The sequence below is a fragment of the Vicugna pacos genome, chromosome 4 (assembly GCF_048564905.1).
Source record: "Vicugna pacos chromosome 4, VicPac4, whole genome shotgun sequence".
Classification (NCBI taxonomy): Eukaryota; Metazoa; Chordata; class Mammalia; order Artiodactyla; family Camelidae; genus Vicugna; species Vicugna pacos.
Window position 1 is genome coordinate 23,771,671 of NC_132990.1, and position 18,113 is coordinate 23,789,783.

Consider the following 18,113-nt stretch of genomic DNA (forward strand, 5'->3'; position numbering starts at 1 on the left):
AACTATTTCTTCTGAGAAAATTCTAGACTAAAAATCTTCTTCCTAAGCCTAGAATGCCTTTCCCTCGAGAAGAATCACTGCCATTGTCAAACAGACACATTCATGGAGGCAACAAATATTTCCCACGTGCTCATCAAGTCCCAGGCATTCTTTTAAGGGGATGCCACATTTTTGGAAATTACATTCAACTGGGGGGAGAGACAGGCAGTCAGCACACAGTGGGAACTTCATTAGGATTCCATACTCCAAATCCTTTGCACTAACATGTCATGTTAAAAGACTAGCTTGTTCTCCGAGTGAAACTTCCAGCTTTCTAACACTGCTCTAGCTCTTTCCCAAACCCCCAAAAAGCACTAATCAGCCCAGGAGCATGCCGAGCTGTGGTTCTGTGAAGGAGATTAAGACAAAAAAGGCTCTCTTCTTGCTTTTAGGGGGGCTTCTGGTCTATTTCTTGGGGGCCAATCTATCTTTTTCCAATGTGTCCCCTGAACTCCCATGACATCTTTGTTTTAACAAAATTTCAGGGCAACTCAAGAGCAGCTGAGCCACCATGACTGCAGCATAGCCGGCAGAGAAAAGATCTCTCTTTGCCCAACCTTATGGTGGGGAGATGTTCAGAAACAGGATGGGGGTGCTTTCCACCCCTGCACACCCGACAGAACTGTTCTGTTCATCTCATAAGTGTACTTCCAGGGTAAATACGGTGCCATTTTCTTTTTGCTCTTGGGGACAGTAGCAGCTCCACCAGAAAATACCTGGAATCACTGGGGCAGAAAATAGATGGCTCTTTGGGAACCGACTGCTTCTGATCCCAGTCCTTTTATGCCCCGAGAAAAGAAAAGAGACCCATGTGAAAACCCCTCCTGGGGCTTCCCAAGCAGTTAAACGTGAGGGAGAGAAAGAAAAGGGGAAAAAATTCTAAATAAAAGCAACGTCTTTGTAAAACTTCAAAGAAACATTTCTCCTGTTCAGAAGTCAAGAGCACATCTGGCTGGCGGTGAAAAGAGAAGTGGTGTCATCTGGGCAGAAATACGTCCTTTAAGAAAAGCAAGAAAGGAGAGCACACAAGATTGAGGGGTGAGAAAGAATGCAAAGAGGGAAGGGAAGTTAAAGGGGAAAAGAAAAAAGAAAAAAGAAAAAAAAAACCCTCCTAAATCTTGTAATGTTTTAGGAGGGCTTATTAGAGTGAAAATTAAGTGTCATACAGAGCTCTGCTCCAGTATTGATGGCCTTTATTCAAAGAGCCATCACCCTGTAAACTCACTTTAACAGCTCCCTTCAGATGAAGTATAAAAATTAAAGACATTTACAACACAGCTTAGTAGCAGATGTAGTCGTCCTGTTGGGGCTTAGATCAAATAGTGATGTAAACCCCAGGAGGATAACAGGTCTTACGAAAAAGTCCTTAACAACAGCCCCCAAAAATCTTGGAAATCTTACAAAACATGTTTTCCATTCTCTCCCAACCTCAAGGGTCCCCTTTCCTTGCCCCAAACCTCCCCTGAACTGCTAGACTCCCCTGCCATCGTCATCCTTGTCTGGAGTTCTTATGAGTCACTCTATACTTAGACTAGACCGAAAAAAAAAAAAAAAAAAGGAAAAATCTGGTTGGGCTTCTGGTTATCTTCTCCATCTAGTCATCGTCCCCCATCATCACCTGTGGGAGCACAGGGTGAGGGATGGGTCGAGCAGCCTGGGGAAAGAACTGAAATAGACACACAGCTCACGTGGGGACTGAGGTCTGACCTTCGCGTTGGCCAGTCTTCCCCATTTGCTTCTCCTTCTTCTTCAACTCTCATTCGTGCACCCACACGAAGCTCAAAGGAGGTTTATAATTTGATTTGAAGGTGGGATAACTCAATAGAATGGGAAACATTTATGGCTATAAAGTGTAACAAATGCAGGTCAAAGACTTTTCCCAACTCTACCCTTTCCAAGAAGATTTTCTTGAGGATTTATCTTTGGAACTACCTCCATCTATGCACCCACCCCCTGCACCCACTCACTCATTATTTCAAGAAGTATATTTTGGTACCTGTGATACACCAAGCATGTGGCAAAGTACTGGAGGTAAGGACATGATTGTCTTGTTGGTTATGTTCCTCTTTGCCTTTGAGTTGACATGTCCGTGGACTGGCTTTGGAAAGAGAACAAGTTTAGGGAAAGGAAATGGAGAGGGGCGTAAGTAAGCCTTGAGAATTTCTCGTGGTTAGGTTCAGTGTTGCTGTCACCCCAGCTCTTACAAATGAAGCCAATGACCTCTTACCCCAACCACAGTGTATAGGAGAGGGGTCATGTTGCCCTATAGGCCCAAGGTCTTGTCCCTGGACTCTGTTTTTCTGGCAGATAGTCATTTAGCCAATGATTTGGCAGTGGTGGTCTTAGATGTTTGGCCATAGTGTGGCCCTTGGACCAGACAGAGGCCAACAGGCTGGAAAATAAGGGAGAATCTAAAAGGCCTTCATGAATGAGGGAGCAAATCCTGATCCCATAATGAGCTCTGTTCTGAGGGTAGGTTGGGGCCCTGCTTCATTGGGAGCAACCTGATAAGCAAACCAAAATAAAATGTTATCACCTCAGCTGGCTAAACCAAGGCCAGTGAGAAAATTGTCTTAGGAAGCCCTGAAAGCAGTAAGTAAGAAGCTGGCTTAGATGTCATATGGAACTTAAGAAGGTTGGAGACATTCCAGGGCTAAGTAGGGGTCTTCGAGGGTCATGCAGTTTAGTGTTTTCCAACACCCAAGCCAACATTTACAGCTTGAACTTGTGCTCTTTCTGCCCTCTCCTCCTCTGCTTTACCCAAGAGATCTGCAATGTGACTGGGTTGCAAATACTGTCTGGTCCATCCCCATACCTCCCAGTAGGCTTGGCTGGGTTTCACCTCACACATGCTCTTATCTGAAAACAAACACTGGAAATCAGCTGCTATGGTAGGAGGCCATGTTGATATGACCAATGATCAAGGAAGGCCCTGTCTCTGGATCCCTGTAAGAAATGACTTCAAAGGTAATTTCCTCACTCACACTCACACACCCTCCTACTCACACACATATACGTGTACACACACAGGCGGATACAGACGGTCACAATCTCAGAGGGTTACTTCACTATGCTCTGGGCCATTTGGTCAAAGACTAGGCAGCGTTTACCTCGACTAGAGGCAAGGTCTAATCTGTGAAGAAAATGTGTGCTTATGTAAAGAATCAAAGTAGGTAATAGTTACAGCCTATGTCACAGGCGTGGACTAATCTTCGATTAAATAATGATATTCAGATGACATTTCTTGGCAACTGGCAGACCAGCTGGAAAAATAAGTCAGAATTTCCACAGAGAATAGACTGTTTTGCCATCCAAAGCTGGCCAAGTACCAACACCAAAGGTTCTAAACACATATGAATAAAAGGTCCCAGCACTCTGGCTGGCAGGGAGGCTGCTGTTTGTCTGCTCACAGAACTGCACCCGCTAGTTTATGGGTGCGTAGGAAGTGCACACAGAAGTCTCATACCTGCTGTGTACACTTGCTGTTTTCTTTCTCCTGGGATATCTGACCTTTGAAACTTTCTAGTCTAGTGCCTCATTTTTCAGGTGAGGAGACTGAAGTTGAGAGAGTTGGACTGCTGAGGGACTTGCCCCGGGCCACACGGCAGGCCAGCTGTCTTGACTCTCATTCCAATGCTCTTTTGAGTATGCTCCATCCTCCAAGAAGCTGATTGGTGGGACCTGTGAGTGCCCATCACGGGATGCATGTATGTGCATAGGAGCTGGGGTTGCTGGGGCTGGTGTATGAAAGGTACATGTGTATAATGTCATGTGACGGGAAAATATGTGCTTTGGCTCTGGACAGACCTGGTCTATTGTCAGTAACTGAACAGGAAAGAGATGGCACCATTGATGCCATACCACTTGATGGTACCAAATGGGTACCATCTACAAAGTGGTCCCCAGGGTCAAGGGAAGCCCTTAATGGATGGTACATGAAGGAGGCTAGTGGAGGGAGCTGTTCCCCAAGCCAGAGAAAATAAGGTTGGCCTTTGGTGGGGGGACTCAGTCAATGAGGGCAACCTACAGGGAGGAAGCTGGAATCAATACTGTGACATCACCCTTCTCTGTTCTCTCATCTCCTGCTTGGGCCTCCCAAGGGGTAAACCTAACAGGAGCTAAAGGCAGGGAGCCATGATGTGGGCCGTTAACTGAGTCTCCCAGGGAAAGAGAGCGGTGATTAGATCTATAGGAGCAAATAGAACTTCCTACACATCTGAGTTCAAATTTCAAGCAGCTTTACTATGTACCAGCACTGTGACTTGGAACAAATCATACCATTCTCTGCCATTAGTTCCTCATCTGTGAGACGGTTATGATGCCACCCAGCTTGAGAGGTGCAGCAGCTCTTAGAGCTGGTGTATATACAGTGCCAAGCCTAATGCCCAGCCCATTTGGTCCAACTCTTCCTTCTCTTAGCAATGCCAGAGACCCCCAACCAGTCTGGCAAAAGGAACCCAAAGACTTGGTTTTTGGCAGAGCTTTTGACCTAGCAATTCTGCTTCTAGGACTTAGTCTCAAGGAACTAATCTGCCAAATGCACAAAATGTATAATTATTTTTGCCGTATCGCTACTTAGAATGTGAAAATTGGGAGCAGCTTCCCTGTCTGTATCCATCAGGATTCTTAGATGCAAACAACAGAAACTGATTCTGGACAAGTTAAGCAGAAAAGAGATTGACTGAAGGAATACTGGATGACTCACAATTGCCAGAAGAGGCCAGGCTGCCTTGGCGGGTGAAGACAATTGGCCTCTCCTCCTTTTATGCCTGAGTTGGTGGCTGATAATTTGTGGGTCACGATGTATAACCCTCCCCAGACACCCAGGGTGTTCACTGTGTGGGGAAAACCAGCTTGTCCCTACTACCCAAAGTCTTGGTTCTTAGGCATATTCTGGATGCACGAGCAGGATGACGGAGACATGCTTGGCAGCAGCATTTGTGGGTCGGTCACCAGCACAGACTGACTGAGGTTCTTTCAGGAGCCCATCAGCGCACCCCAGTTCACAAAGTGCATCCTCTAATCAGGTACAGATACACCAAAGTGATCTTGGGGGAAAGTAGACCCAATGTGAGTTCCTTTGACTTGTATCTGCCTCTGCCTGGCATCTTTGATGGCCCACCCGGATCCCCTTTACTGAGCCAGTGTGCCCACCCAGCTGCTGTGATAGTGGGCTGGTGACAGCTCACAGCTGCCTGCTTTCTCAGCTGCGGACCAAGCAAGTGACTCCCTTGGGCAACATTTCTATATCCCCTGACCCCGAGGATCAGGCAAAGGCTAGACTTCACCTGAGACCACCCTCTTGATAAATCAGCTGCACTCAATCCATCTCTCAAGCTCTGCTTCAAGGGAAAGGGCCCTCAGCCATTCTGACTTAGATTAGAGCCCGGTCTTAAGTTCCTTCTTGCATGTATGCCTGGCCACTGCCCTCCTTGGCTCCAGCCTTGATTCTGACTATTGTCACCAAGCCCAGTGTGACAGTGAAAGAGAAGAGGTGAGCAGTGTTAGGGGAGAACTGGCATTCATTCAGGGCTGCTGTTTTGCTTTGGTCCTCTCATGAAGCAGCCACTCTCAAGAGTGCAGGCTGAGGCGCCTCTTTCTCCTCTGAGCCCCCAGCAGCCGGTGTTACCTCTCTTGTCACACAGATCACAGTCCATGACAATCTCTCGTCGTCTTGTCTTCCTCCAAGACTGTGAGCTCGAGAGTGAGGCTCAATCTAGGTCCTCCTCAAAGTCAACTTTGGGGCCTGGCCTCAAGAAATGGCAGATTGTTGTCATTGTCAATAGACACAAAGAGAATCTTTAGAGGACAGGCCACCCCTGCTCAGAGGGACAGTACCACCCTATGGGGAGGGTGGATTTGTCCAACTTTCAGCTCAGTTATCAGAGTCACCCACAGACAAGCTTGAGCTGAGAAAAGAATGAGCACAGATTCTCATTAACTACAAGTCATTAAGCTGTGATTAGAAAAAAGGGGGCAGGGAAGGGACAAGCATTTGTAAAGGGATAGGACATCTGTATTCATCTGTGTACAGATACCATGCTGGCCCACTGGGCCACCTTTAACGAACAGCATATGTTATGGTTTCTGTGGACCATACTGTATACCTGCTTTGTGTTAAGTGTTATACAACACAAAGATGATTTCATTTCAGGCCCCTGTCCCCAAGGACCTCACAATTTCAAAGAAATAGGCTGTTATAATAATGGATAGTATTTACTGAGTGTTTATGAGGGACCAGGCATGGTTTGAGACATATCAGAAATAGGACTTCATTTAATCCTCTCTGCAACTGTCTGAGAGAGGTAATTTTACAAACGTAAAAACTGAGGCACAGAGAGGTTTATTAACTTGTCCACGGCACACAGCTTCTAAGTGGGAGCGTCAGGATTGGAACCCACGGCCTTTTCACCTTAGAGCCCTGTGACACTCCACAGAGCAATGAGTACTGCAAAGGGATGGAAATTAAGTGCCATGAGAAGCTCACTCTTCTCACTGGAAACCAGCAGCAAATATCCCACCTGCACATCAAAATCAGTGTCCAGGATGGAAAGCACGCCTTTCTCTTGATCATCGGCTTTCTCCTCCTCCTGTCTTTGTCAATGCACTACCATTCATTATCTCCATCTAGGACCTCAGAGTTGCCCCTGAGCCTTCCTTCTCCTGTAATATCTGGTCACTAAGTCTGCTGAATTCTAGATGGACACAGCTCCATCCCTCAGCCACCTCTCCCCACACTCTTTGCCCTGGCCTAACGGAGGCCCCTAACCTCCTGCTCGGATCATTGTAGAGTCTCACTCATTCCCACTTCAACGTGCCCTTTCCACCCCTGCCTTCCTCACCTAATCCCCCAGCCACATTGCAAGCCTCCAAGAAGCAGTAGGGACTCAGGTCAAACCCACCACAGAAGCCTTGGGCTTTACCTTTTTAAGAACAGTTCTGGCTGGGACTGAGGAGTGACTCATCTCCCCAGGGGCAGGGCAGGAGAGGCCAGCTGTATGCACTGGAAATCACACTGCTTCTCCAAAGTGAATGCCTGCATGAATCACCTGGGAATCTTGTTAAAGTGCAGATTCTGATTCCGTAGGCCTGGGGTGGGGCCCGAGAGTCTGCATTTCTAAGTTCCGCGGTGAGGTCAGCCCTGCGGCCCCCAAATGATAATCCGACTAGTAGGGTACAAGAGGGCAGCTTCAAGGATTAAGGCAGGGGGTCTTCCTAGATCAGGAAAAGCAGAGCTATAGAAAAATCACCAACAGTATACTTTATCAAGCACTTAATCTACCCTAAATGCTAAATGCTTGTTCCATGTCATCTCACTTAATCCTCCCAATAACCCCTAAACTGAGTGTCGTTATTTTTCCAACTTCATATATGAGAAAACTGAGGTTTGGTAAGATAAAGGAAATGACCCAAGGTTACCCAGAGAGGAAATGGTAGACCTGCAGCTTCAGCCTTCACGGCTCTGTTCTAAAATGAGTCCTCTTTAACCCACCTGCCACTCAGAGGCAGCGCTGAGGAGCTGTGAGGGTCTGAAGGTGAAGGGAAGGCTGAGGGTGAGGACTACCAAGGGTGACTACTGAAGACCTAGTACAAGCTGACACCTTGGGTTCCTGGGTTCTTGACACAGATTTTCTCTAATTTTTGTGTTATTGCTAAAAATAGATACTATTTTCAGAAATGGTCTGAGAGAGGTTCAGAGGCAGGAAGAGTCGAACTGAGATTCCAACATCATTGCCTGCATTTTCCGTTACCTATAACCAGGGGCTGTTGACCACCGTCAAGCCCCAAGTGGGCTGCCGCGGCGCCCCTGGAGCAGACAAGGCTGCAGAGCACAGACCCCCGGCGCTGAGGAGCCAGAGTCAGAAGTCACTGCCCTAAACAGAGACTGACGGCAGAGTGAGGTTCAGGGTGTGGTGGGAAAACCCTGGACAGGGGGTTTTGTCCTGGTTTTACAACAAACAAAACCACTGTGACCTCGAGTGGCTGTTACCCCTGTCCAGGCTCCCTTTTCCATCTGGAAGGCCATGGACAGGCCTGGCTATGTAATTTGCAGGGCCCAGCGCCCAATGAAAATGTGGACCTCTTGTTAAAAAAATTATTACAAATTTCAAGATGGTGGAGGCAGCACATTAAACCAAGAGCAGGACCCTTTTAAGGGTGGGACCCTGTGTGACTGCATAGGTCACCTGCCCATGAAACCAGCCCTGGTGGTGGCCTAGGACTGTATGATGTCTAATGTCCCTTCAAGCTCTGTTGTTCACTAGGGTTGGTTTTCTACTGTTACCCCCATCTTGTTTGCTTATAATTTATATGTCATCCAGAAAATATCTGTGGCAACCTCTCTACCTGGCTCTGGCTCCCTCTGGTATCCCACAGGGTCATCTTTGCCCTCCTCCCGTCTGCTCTACCCCCAGGGGCCTTGTAAGGACTGCTGTCTCACGAATGTGAAAAAGTTGCCCAGATCTGCTGCCATCTTGAAAGAGACAGGGGAGGGAAGGATGAGAGCATGTCCTGAAACTCCTCCTCTGCAGAGAGCTCCTTCATTTCCCAGCTCTTTCCCGACTCCTCAAGAACGGGAACGCGGAGATAGTGAGAAGGGTGAGTCAGCAGTTCAAGTCCTGTCCTTGCCTCCTCCCTGCCCTCCAGGGAGTGAATACCTCAGTTCCCAAACTCTCTGAGTCAGGGAGGTCGCCTTGAGGACATCCGCCTGTTTATCTGAACTGCACCAAGCAAGCAACAGCTGCTGACATGAGCCCAGGAGGTATCACTTCCTGTGGCCAGGAGACCAGACCAGGTGGACTCCTTGCCCTCTCCCTGGATGCCTGCCACACTGCCCAGGTGGCCCCAGGACAGGGAGGGCACTCGTTGCCTGGTACTGCTCCAGAGGCTCAGCCCAGGGCTCAGGAGAGCCCCTACCAGCATCTTCTCCGGGGATGCTGAGTGTCAGGGCTGTCAAAGGGTGGGAGGCAGCCCACTGTGCAGACTAGACTCTGCACAGACAGATGGAACACTGGCAAGAGCGTCTGGAGTGCTGGGGCCTCTCTCTTGGGTTTTGCCACTGATGCTAGGCAAACAAACAAAATATGAAAACAAATAAAAAAGCTTTTCAAGCTTGGCTCTCCAGGCCTCACTTTCTTCATCCAAAAAAAGTAGAAAATCCTCTTTGCCCCCTTCCCAAGGAAGAATGAACTGGTCCCTCGCTGGGACACCAAAGCATCACTTAATCAGGGCACTTAATACGTGGTGATAGGGTCAGTTAACATGTATCTGACTCTCCTCTAGGCAATCAGCTTCCTTAAGGGTGGGAAACAACTTTTAGTCTTTCCTTGGTGCTCTTTTTAGCCCTAACAACTTATCCTTCTGTCTTATATGCTCGAGCTGCACTGGAGACCCCAGTATACAGGAAACAACTATATGTCATACATCTGTTAAGGTGACAACATTACATAGCCACTCCCTGCAATGCCTGGGGAGAGATTCAAACAAAGGGAAACCCAAGATCTCCAGCTCCAAAGCAAGATCAAAGAAGAGTATTGGAAACCTCTGTCCCCTGCCCCTCCCTGGCCCCTCCATCATCCCATCTCTCTCTGACCCATGCTTGCCACCAACCATTACTGAATTTTGTCATTTATCATCTGACTGTCATGGCCCAGTGTCCCATTGACATATGACTGTTGTATGGAGCCCAAAAGGAGCAGCACTGCTCTCGAGGGAGAGTTGAGGGTCTTGCCCAGAATGGTGAGGCCATTCCTGGTACTGGGCACCAGAGCAGAGGTGTGAACTTCAGACTAGACCTTGGGAAGGTATCTGAAGACTGAAAGGAGATGAGGAAATTCTGGAGGCAGCAGCTGCTTCCCATGGGAGCTCGAGAGGATTGAGAAGGGGCCAGTAAGACCTCGCAGAAGCCCAGAGCTCTACCCTCGAGGTGGACTCTTGATGCTCCGTCCTGTCACCCTCCCTTCGTGGGTAAGGAACTCTTTGGGGAGTTACTGCCCTGGGAACCAAGAGAAGACTGTTATTCTGGACTGAGTCCTCCTGGATTCTTATGTTGAAGCCCCAAACCCCAGTGTGAGTATATTTGGAGGTAGGCCCTTTAGGGAGGTAACTGAGGTTAAACAAGGTCACAAGGGTGGCATCTAATCTGACGGACTGGTGTCCTTATAAGAAGACATCAGAGACCTCGCTCTCTCTCCCCACATGAGCACAGAGAAGAGACCATGTGAGCACACACTGAGAAAGACAGAAAGAGAGGTCTCATCAGAAACCAACCTGCTGGCACCCTGATCTTGGACTTGCAGCCTTCAGAGCTGTAAGAAAATAAACTCCTGTTATTTCAGCTGCTCGTCCGCGGTATCTGGTTAGGGCAGCCCAAGCTGACTGATACAGTTGGCTTGGTGGTTGGCAGTGCCTATGAGGCACCAGGGTGGGGACAGATGTCCCAGTGCATGGGCTGAGGGACAGGCTTTATAGAGAAAGGGTAATTGCAAGCTGTCAAGGACTGAAGGCACAGATCCACTTTCTCCCACTGCGCCCACGGGGAGGTTTTCTGGGCTGGTGAGCATTTTCACTCCCACATAGCAATTCTGTCCTACCTGAGGATCTCCCTTCTTACAGGGCCAACAAGAGAAAAACCATGCCACTGGGGCAGCAATCAGACCACTTGAGTATAATGCAGGCTGCCCTGGGGGCCTGCATTTCCCAGCAGTGTCTGAGGACAAAGGCTCCCAGCACCTGGAGCCCTTCAGACCCACAACTCTCAGCTCCCTCCCTGCCGCACACACCGTCACCTTCCTCTAGCACTGCCCTCCCACCCTGCTCCTCTGGCTGACGTCACCCACAGGGCTTTCTCTCCATCAGTGTTTTCTCTGGAGCCCAACCACAAGCGCGAGGCCCTGACTGCCTCCCTCTGACTGCCTTGTAGGGTCTGACTCTATGGGAAGGTAGTGGAGAAAGCAACAAATAAAACAGGACTCTGGACAGTTTCACCATTGCCTGTCCTTCCTCTAGCCTGGGTAATATCCCAGCTTTGGTAGATTTCAGCACTTTCTGATATCATCAAACTTAACATACATCAAAATGTGCACTAAGAAGTCCAGTCCAGTCTAATCCCAGAGCTTCACTTTCTCACCCACTTTAAAGCCTCTCCCTGCTCCCAGCTCCGCCCTGACTCAGGGGAACGGGCTGTGGTTAGCTGCACTATTTTCCCTTCCACCTCCTTTTCTCCCAACTGTGCAGCTTCTGGCTCCTCAGGGGTGGAGCAGAGGAAGAGGCGTGACAGAGGGCAGGAAGGTCCTTCATGCTGGACTATCGTAATCTGGCACTTGGGACCCAGCATTTTGGCACCTGCGCAAACACTGGCTCACTTCTTGTGATGAGCCTTTGTGGTCCTCTTGGGGTCCCCTGCTGTGCCTTTATGTGGCTGGGGAGACACAATCTCTAGCTGACAGCTTATGCCCCGCCCCTGTCAAGCTCTGTGTTCAATGGGCCGCCTGCAGCCTCTTTCCCCTGGGGCTGCCTCAGCCCTGGCAGGAAGCCCGTTTGGCTGGAGACCTTTCCGAGACAAAAATCAAAACTTCCTGTCTTCCTGGCCTGCACCCTTGTCCTTTCTCTGCCTTTGGTGGACACACAATTGTTCCCGCTGTCACCTTCCGTCTCCTGCATCAGGCTGTGCTTATCCAGTTGCTCACCCTCAGGCCTCTCCAGAGGAGCTTCAGTCATCAGAGCAGTGGCTCCCACTCCTGAGTTCCATGTCAGGCTCTCTTGAAGGCTCCCTTCCTGAGAGGCTCCTATTAGTAATCACTACAACTCAGAATTCTGTGGCTCAGTAAGCATCTGGCCAGAGGGGTGAGGTCACCCTCCCCTCGTGGGAAACACACCGGTCCATATGCATGATCCTCTCGAAGTCCCCGTGTGTGCCTGGAGTTGGGGGAAGTCCTCTCTTCCTCCCTGAGGATCAAGGCGATCAGAGCAGACTCAGACGACACTCTCGTTCTAAGGAAATTCTCCCCAACAGTCTCTACTCGGCAATGTTCTTCTGTGCCGCAGGGAAGGGCGCAGCGGTGGACTCAGGGAATGGCCTTCAAACTTTTTTGTTTAACTATCTCCTAAAAGGATTTTGCAAAACTGTGTAGCCTTTCAAGCATTTTTAAGCATTTTAAATGCTTTTACTTTCAAGCATTTAAGACTGACATCTAAAATGTTTCATCGCAGGTTTAAATAGTTACAAAGGGTGAGATTTCTGGTGTGCTGAACATGATATATGTGCTTTAAATATTTTTTTTCATCAAAACCTTGAAGTTGCAGGTCTGGATTATTTAACTTATGGAAAACAGCCACCATGTAATGTAAGTTGGCAAAAACCAAACAGCTAGATCAGAACTATTTGTAAAAAAGGAAAATTCTGATTTCACTTTTTAGTTCAAATGTATAAGTTAATATGTCCTGGAAACATCTGCTTTTTTATCTCAAGGTGGACAAGTAGTAGGCAGGGAGGCACAGAGTTTGTATGGGCCACCCCTGGCTTGGATTTTTACTGGAATCTTTCTTGCAGTCCAGTGTTTGGTGCCCCGAGGATTTTACATCCCAAGGAGACACACCATAGCCAGACTCAGGATGCGCAAGGCCTTTCTTTGTTTTGTGGGAAACCTGGAAACCACTAGTGTATGTTCAGACACATCGGTTTTAGGAAAGAATGCCTAAAACAGAAGGGCTGGAAATTGATGTCTTCAAAGCTGTCTGTGCCTTTGTATTCTTGTAAACATCTCCACGTGTCCCCAGGGGCACCCCACTGAAAGACTGCTGGGCTTTTGTGGTCACCCCTTGGCAAGTTCTGCATAGATGGTCCGACACCCTTCATTAGCATGTAGGCGTATCCACATCTTCTGTCTCAGACCTGAGGTCTCATCCGAGATGGGAGTGACAGGCAAGTCGCATGTGAGAGTCCTGCTCAGCTCACACAGGGCTGGGACCATGGTGGGTGTCCCGACAGGGTCTGGGACCGATGGATGTGTGATGTTGGCAGTGAGTCAGGCCCTGCAATCCCTGCTGCCACTGTCCCTGCCTCCTGCCCCTCCCTGTGTGGGAAGGGGTGTGACGGGGAATTCTGGGCTGAGCCACTGCGTCCGTGTGGTCAGGCCTCTGGAGTGGGTGGTGGTAGGAGACACAGCTGGCCGGCAGGGGCTGGGGGATGCCTCTAGGGGATGGGGCCTGGGCCAGGGCAGAGTGTGTCAGCCAAGTGGAATCCCCATGGCCCCATTTTCAAAGCCATTTGCAAGGCTGAGCTATTCCTTTGTCTGGGTCTGAGGACCCCCCACTTGTGGCTGCAGCCTGGGAAAATGTGTGCAGTCAGGGCCACGGTGGCCTCCAGGAGCAGCAGAAGTGGAACCGGCAGCTGTTCTGCACGGAGCCTCCTAGGAGTCAGCATGTCTGGCCCAACACCAACCTTCTGCTGGAGCTGGCCTCTGCCTGGGTGGTGAGCTTGGACGACAGAGAGATGTACTCGATCCAAGTCTCTCCCACACCAGCCTGTCACAGTGCCTGACAGCCCACCAGGAGAGAGAGACAGAGACAGAGGCAGAGACGAGAGACAGAGAGACACAGAAAGAGAGGGCGGGCAGCCTTGGGGCTGGTGCTTATCACTCCCCTCCTTCACACTTCAATACTTGAGATAAGGTGACCCTGGGTAAGCCCACTAACCTCTCCAAGCCTCAATGTTTTCACCGTAAAACGAGGACAGAATTCAGGGCTGAGGAGATCAGATGGGATGGAGAAGGTGGCAGTCTTTTGCACAGCAAGTAGCCAGGAAAGCCTTGCTTCTGAGGCAAAGATGTCCACTGTGTCCTCCCTGACCACTCCGGCTCACACACATTCTGAGTGCTGACCCTTGGCCCCTGACCGCAGCCTGTGGTGTCTGCTACATCCCCTCACCCAGGGGATTGACACATAGGCTGCCCTGAACCAGTCACATTTGCCTTCTTGGGATTTAGGGTGAAGAGGACAGAGGCAGCGAGCTCAGGAAATGGAGCTGTGGAAATAGCAGAGAACTAGGGGGTGGCCTGAGACCTCCGATGCCAGGACCCAGCCCCAGGTCCTCCCCCACACAGCTGGTCTAACACAGTCATGACCAAACTTCAGTGGAAGGCTTATTACACTGCAGATTCCTGGGCCTCACCCTGAAGAGCCACTTCAGGGGGACAGGCTGTGTGGACCTAGGACAGAGAGGTGGTCCAGCTCACTTTGAAGCAGACCCCTGTCTCCAGTGCCTCATGCCCAAGGCATTCCCAGACCCATCCTGATAGAGACCTGGGAAGGGGCAGGTTAGACTCAGCAAGGCTGTCTTCTAAAAATCCCACTCCCTGGATGATGACAGCATCTTATAATGGACCCCATCCTGAAGGGGGACCAGGGCTCAGGGGATGCAAGACCGACAGGAACAAGTGAGGGAGAAGCTGTGGATTAAACGCTGGAGGAGGAGCACGACAAGCAGGATGTGGTCAATCCCCATGGCCTCCCCTAAACTGGGGCGCAGTGTAGCGCCTCTCCCTCCTGGAAGGTGGCGAGCTGACTAGTCTCTCTTGGGTGGGGAGAGGATCACCCCAAGTCCAGCTTCTGACGACACAGAGCTCCTGGCAAACGAAAGAATAGTTGCCTCAGACTCAGCTTCATTGATTCCCCTGCGCGTGGAGGCAGCCTGGGAACTGAGCGCTGGGCCTAGAGCAGCTGAGAATGGGCATCAGCACATCTGACAGACCCATTTCTCTGCCTCTTTTCCTCCAGGGTGACAGCAAACTCCTCCTCCAGGAAGCCTTCCCTAATTACTTTCACTTCTAATGCCCCTCCCTCTGTGCCTCGGCTTACCAATCAGGTTGTTCTACCTTGTGTCATGGTTCTGTCTCCCCAGGGTCCTCTCCAGGATCCCAGCCTCCCTGTCCTGGGCCAGGGCAGAGCAATCTGTCTGGTCCTGGGAGGCCAGATCGTGATGTGACAGTTAAGAGCTTGGCTTTGGGGTCTGAGAGACCTAGATTTAAATCAAATTCTGCTAATGTGAACCCCATGGAAATTACTTAATCTTCCTAAGCCTCAGTTTCCCTATCTGCACACACGGAGGCAATACGCTAGGTTTTACCATGTATGGTGTGTTGCGAGGATTAAAGGAGATAAAGAGATGATGAGCTGAAAAGAGTCAGGAGTTTATACACAGAACGATTAGAATATACCTGGAGCTCAATACATGTGAGCTATTATTATTAATGACTCACTTTACCTCCTCCTCTGAGGTTGCATGTCTGCCATCTGCCAGGTGCTGAGCAGGTGCTGGGGCCAACAGGGTGCAGAAGAGACCTCCTTGCCCCAGAACAACTTATGTGACAAGAGTTACCACGTAGACGTGGCCAGAGACTCAGAAAACTATGAGGAGGGTGCTTTTCTGGGGCTGAGCTGAGATACGGGGCAGGGGTGGCTTCTGTCAGGGAGGTGACAAGAGGCAGTGACTCTGGGCAGGGCGCACACCTTGCGGCCACATGGAGGAAGAGGGAGAAGGGCATTCTGGGCAGAGGGGAGGGCACAAACAGGGGCATCTCTCTCAAGAGGGAGGGAGTTGCCAGTCACACCACAGGAGGGGAGGGTGATGGGAGAGGGTCAGAAAAGCAGTTCAGGAGAACCCTTTCCTATCTCCCAAATTGGGACATGAAAATCCAATCTCTCAAATGTTGATTAAAAGCTCTTTGTGTGACCCAGGAAACCCTGCACCGGGACCCCATAACGGGTAGGGTGAGGCTCAAGGAACTGCCGCTGCCTAGAACCAACCCTCCACAGGTAAGTGGCTCTTAATTGACGTGGGTGTCCCTGAAAGTCCCTCACAAGCAAGGAACCAGGTTCTAAGCACAATGGCCCTGTCTCTGGACCTCTGGACAGTTAGAGAGACGAAAGACCATCTACGGATCTTAGAAGAATGGTAGTGATGGGGCACGTGGAGGCTCAGGTCTCACTTGGGGAATTGGGTTTGGCCCCCACCTGGCCCCTCAGGTCCCCTAGGCTGAGGCGAGCTCTGTAGGAAGCAGGCCACAGCCAGAGACGTGCCAGGCAGTGGGAGGAGCTAGTGCCCTCACCATCCCCAAAGCGTGTCTTATTATTAAAACTCATACATCACACACTGAAGCAAATACCTGGCGTGGGGGAATTGGAATCCTGCAGCGTGGACTAGATCCATCACCTTCTAAATCAGGTACATCAGCCCGTGAATCAAACACATCACCTCTGGATTCGATGGGCTCCCAGTCGGATTAGATGCATCACCTATTGAATCAAATGCAACTCTGATTGAATCAGAAACTGCACCTCACCTAGTAAATCATCTAAATATTACCCACATTACAAGTTTGGAATGGCTGCCTCACCAATACATTTTAACGGACGACATGTTAAAGCTGCTATAACATTTAAACAATTACCTGCAGAAACGAACTCAATACATCACTCGGGCTGGCCGATCAACACTTTGAGTGGGAGAAATCGCCATCCGGATGCAGGGGCTTTCCATTTTTCCCTCTCTCCCCGACCACCCTCCTCCCCCACTGGAGTCCTTTCTCCTCTAAGCACACATTGGTGTGAGGCAGGCGGGAGCCGTGTGGGTTCCTGATCCCAGCCCCGGGGAGGCCGGTGTGACACTTAAGGCAGCCGACCACATGTGGACCGGTCCAGCAGCAGACAGACATATTTTGCTTAAGCTGTACTTAACCTGTGCTTAAAAAACAGTAAATGTTTCAAAAATCAAAAAATTCACCTTAAAATCCTTAATTTTCTTGAAACAAAGTGAGACTTGCCAATAATAAGCCTGCATGCCCACTAACAAGTGAATCTAGTAATAGTAACTACTGCCAGGTGTGCCTCGAGGCATTCCTCTGTGTTATGTCATCTGATGCTCACAACGACCCTAATAGGATGATATACAGTAAGAGAGTATCATTATTTCCAGTTGAGGAAACCCAGAGCACAGAGAGGGCAAGTAACTTGTCCAAATCACACAGCAGGACAATGGTGGAGACAGACATGCAGCAGTACCGTGCTGAGTGGTGTGGGGGGATTTCTGAGAGGGTAGGGATGGGGAAGCTGACCCTGCCAGGTGACCTTCTAACCTGCCACTGTGTCCCAACTGTCCCCATCAGCCAACGTCCTCTCCCCACAGCAGGGCCTAATCAGAGAGGGCTTCAGCTCCAGACCTGGATTTTTATGTACAAAATTGTTTATGCAACCAGAGTGCGCTACTGACAGAGCTGGAAGAAACGTTCATGACGCTATTTTAGAGTTGCCTCCGAGTTACTGTATTATGCTGAATATAGTGCCCTATCAATCCATATGGAATTTTAAAAATAAATCCTGTAATTGCATTGAAAATTATACTGCACTGTATTTGTGTGCATGTGTCGCATTAATTTTTTCAAAGTAAATGTTAAAATACAGCAGTTTTTGAATTCCTATTTTGATCTACGGCCATACCACCCTGAACATGCTGGATCTCATCTAAAGTCCTGTTTCGTTCTTTTTTTTTAATATACCAAAAGCTCAAGAAGGGAAGTGGTCTTGCCCTGGTCAAGGCTGCCACCCCTAGGCTCTGAGTCCGTACCCGCTAGGCCTAAGCAGTCTGGCTCCTTCTGTCAGGAGCTCTGCAACCACCCCCTTCCCCCACTGCTGTCCTTCCTCAGTCTTTGGACTATAAAAAACCAAATAAAATAAAGGTGACAGCTCTGCATTGCATGATCTTTGCATGTCACCTGGTTCATGGAAAAGCTTAGTAAAGCTGACAGGTGTGTTTCCAGAGGAGGACCTGGGAAAGGCCCGGGCTCAGGGTCTGTGTAAACCCAGCAGCATCTGGAGGCTCTGTGAGTGCTGCCCCTGAGTGGTACCCAGGGCTCCGGCCACCCGAGCTGCCAGCTGGGAGGCCACAGTCAGGATGGGCCAGGATGTAGCAACTAGACCGTAAGTCCAGCCCAAGGCCTCCCCTGACCCACCAGGAACTTCAGGAAGCAAAGGAAAGGGCTCAGGAATCTTCTGGAGGGCAGCTCAGAGCATCCTCACCG

The 18,113-nt window shown here is 49.7% G+C and overlaps 1 long non-coding RNA gene across 2 annotated transcripts in view; it reads right to left on the minus strand.

Moving 5' to 3' along the window:
* LOC140696015 (uncharacterized) overlaps positions 1–18,113 on the minus strand; it is a 93,083-nt gene that overhangs the window by 3,629 nt on the left and 71,341 nt on the right. For both annotated transcript variants that reach the window (XR_012071933.1, XR_012071934.1), the window contains 2 exons: positions 16,203–16,332; positions 2,036–2,137 (listed from right to left, as the gene is read on the minus strand). This is a non-coding gene — a long non-coding RNA (uncharacterized lncRNA). The remainder of the gene's footprint in view (positions 1–2,035; positions 2,138–16,202; positions 16,333–18,113) is intronic.